We start from the raw sequence: 3,686 nt of genomic DNA, 5'->3' as shown, positions 1-3,686 counted from the left end.
CCATGCCCTTTGATCAGGCAATGGTGCTAAGAACCCTTGAGGGCCTCTGGCCTCACCATGGGTTTGCATTCTATAAGGGTACCTGGTTTTTGAACAACAGAGCTACACTTGGGATCCAGGTCTTGATATTCAAAAAGTGTCTTAAGTTGCATGTAGATGCTTCATTATAGTATCCAGCACTCTCTCCATTCTTTGTGGGGACCCTCTGTGAGGCTCACTCTTTTTCATCACTAGCAGGCAACAATTACCTTGAGTCTGAGCTCTAAAACAGTTCTTATTTTCCCTGCAGAAGTACACTGTCTCCCTCAGTCTTAGGTGGTCCCAGCACTCTATTGTAAAGTCCTGCTGCTGGTTGTCTGTTAGCGATGGGGCTGGGCAGAACACCGTGCTTCTGGTCCTCTCCAGAGTCTGTCCTGTCCTAAGGGTTTGGACTATGTGATGGCTAATCTTGGTTGTCAAGTTGTTTAAATCTAGAATTAACTAAAACACAAACCACTGTGCACTCCTGTAAGGAAAAAAAAAATATGACAGACACTTTTTGGAATTGTTCCTTCACCTTCATAAGGATATAGGAATTAAAACCAAAGTTTTTTTTCAATATAATAATCAAAATATCCTTGGGTCTCTCTACATCTCTCAGTCTTTGGAGGTGTTCTTAAAGCATCCCATTTGCTTTGCATTCTTCAGGGGAATTAAACCATATATGTCAAATTACTTTTTACTACTTCTCCAATAAAATTTCCATCATGATATGTTATAGCTCTCTTCAGTCAGTATAGAAAGAAGAAAAAAAAAAGCAAACTTCTCACTAAAAATATTTATTTAGTGTATAACACATAAGATTAAAGACAGAGGGCTAGAGAGATGGCTCATTGGTTAAGAGCACTGACTGCTCTTCCAGAGGTCCTGAGTTCAATTCCCAGTAACCACATGGTGGCTCACAACCATCTGTAATGGGATCCAATTCCCTCTTCTGGTGTGTCTGAAAATGACTACTGTGTGTGTGTGTATGTGTGTGTGTGTGTGTGTGTGTGTGTGTGTGTGTGTAATAACTAAATCTAAATTAAAGACAGAAAAAGTTCCTGAATGCTTACAAAGTATACAGACCTATGTAGATTTTTTTGTAATCTTGTTTCCCATGAGCAGAGATTGCTTATAATGTGCATAAGCACACTTACTATTTAATTATTACATTAGCAGTAATATTTTTTGGTTAGGAAAGTTGGACACTGATGGAGGATCATATTGTTGGTAAATGCTTTTCTTAATATTTTTTTTCTTTCTATTGATTCCTTATGAATTTTGCATCATGCACCTCCAACTCATTCATCTCATGTTTCCCATATCTGCCCTATGTCTTTGCAACCTCCTCCTTGAAGAAAACAAACGAACAGACAAAAACAAAACAACAACAACCCCCCTCCTCAACAAACAAACAAATGAACATCTCACCATGGAAGCTGTAGTGTGCCATGGTGTATCACACAGTAGACCCTTTTGCCCAAACGGCTTTACTTGCAAATGTTCATTGCAGTGAGTCATTGGTTTGGTTTGAGGATTCTGGCTTCTGCTATACTATCAATACTGGATCTCCACAGGGACTCCTCTTGATAACCTGTTGTTGCCCTGTGTCATGGAGACCAACCCCTTCATGAGTTCCAGCAGTTCATAGATGGGGTAGATGTTGGGATGGGTCAACTCAAAGCCCTGGATCTAGGCCTGGGTAGTAGCTAAGTTGGTTAGCCCATGAGCTTTCCCGTGGCAGTGCCACCAGTGCCAGCTGTCCCACTCTCCCAGCCCCTGCCACTCTCCCGAGCTGCCTGGGCGAGGGTGGGGCCAACTCTGCACAGCCTTTGGACATCAACATCACTCCAGGTAGCAGCCCAGACTAGGGACATCTGCTTGGCCTTTGGTGGTAACATGAACTACAGATATAGACAAGGACCCTTGCTGCTGCAGGGCCATGCACTTGACCATGGACCCAGACATGGCTCTTGGTGGGACCATGGCCTCAAGTGGCAGCACAGGCTACTTACATCAGGCTGTTCCTCATTACTCTCCTTTCTCTAGGTCTGCCTCTCTTCATTGTGTACACATCATTCTGATTCTCTTGCTCTACCATCTTTCCACCACTTACTGGCTCATCTGAGTGGCAGGCAGCCAGGTCTCTGGTGTCTTCTGCCCCACCCATACTGTGTGATTGCAGGTAGGGGTCATCTTGGGCATTGAGGAATTCATGCCATTGGGTTATTTGAAGCAGGAAGACCTACCCTAAATGTGGACGACCTCCTCTGTTGGCAGCCTAGATAAAAGGACATGGAAGAAACTGCTTTTGCTTGCTGCCTTAACTTTTGCCAACAAGCTCATTTATCCTGGTGGAGTATTTTTTTCATTGACATTAGAAGCAGCTTCTCCATGTTTCCAACATCAAATGAAGACCAGCAGCCTCCAGGAATCCTACAGACCTTCAGCACCAGAGCAGGATCATTGAGACATCCAGCCTCGTGGGCTGAACAACTACCAGATTGTCCTCTCTACAATGAAATATCCATTGTTAGACTATACAAGGCACACATACACTTTTCTACACACACACACACACACACACACACACACACACACACACACACACACACAACTGGTCTTTTAGGAACCCCTGAGAAATATAGACCTATATTCTTGGGTCTCCCTACATCTCTCAGTCTTTGGAGCTGTTCTTGAAGCATCTCATTTGCTTTGCATATGGGAGCATTGTCTTCTAGGTATCGGTTGGTACATGTAATTTTTAGTTACACATACATAGGGTAATTCTACAGATGTTAGGGGCATACCAGAGCTGAGGACACAGAGTCTGGAGACAGCTGATTTGGGTTTCATATCAGTCTTGACTCGGGAACATTATTTAATGTCTGCAAGCCCAGTTTCTCTCCCTGGAGGACAACAGGCACTGCATAAAGCACACAGCCTACTGGGTGGCACATTGAAGCCTTTGGTGGCCATCAGTTATTATTATTTGCTTCTCCAATACTTATTGCAGCCTTGGGAGTAGGAGGGAGTAGATGCTATTAACCCTTTATACCCCTGGGAGGTACGGATTTAGCAAATGTTAAATGACTTGATCTGAGGTCACAAAGCCAGCAAATGGCAGTCAGGACCCCAGGTGGCCTCTGAGCCCAGTGATCCTCCCTCTCCCCTCACCCCCCCGTGGTCTCTGAAATGAATGATATTTCCCTTGGGAACCTGCCTGCCTGCCTTTCATGTTGGTGAGTTTGTTCTCCTTTTAGCTGCAGCTCCTTTTGTGAAAATTCTGCTTGATTTTAGTCTAAGGACCCCTCTACCGATTGCTGTGAGGCCAGGTGGTGAACAGGCCTGCCAGCATGGCTCAGGAGGGCCACTCAGTCATTGTTAGCTTGCTGGGCTCCATTCTTGCCGTGCTGAACATCAATTGGGAGTTAACTTACTTGTCTATTGAGTGGAATTAACTTTGAATCCCTTCGACTTGAAGTAAAACCAGTTATATGTTTGTGCACTTGAAAACTGAAGAATGAATGATTTAATTTTATAAAAGGTATTATAATGTATACAATACCATTGAAAAGATATTAATGAGGTTTTGCATTATTGAACCCAATACAAAAGATAACTTCTCATGCATGGCCCCTGGGTTTCTTGCTTTTATATGTTAC

This window comes from Micromys minutus (assembly GCF_963924665.1).
Source record: "Micromys minutus genome assembly, chromosome: 10".
Taxonomy (NCBI): Eukaryota; Metazoa; Chordata; class Mammalia; order Rodentia; family Muridae; genus Micromys; species Micromys minutus.
Note: the sequence above shows the minus strand (reverse complement) of the source record.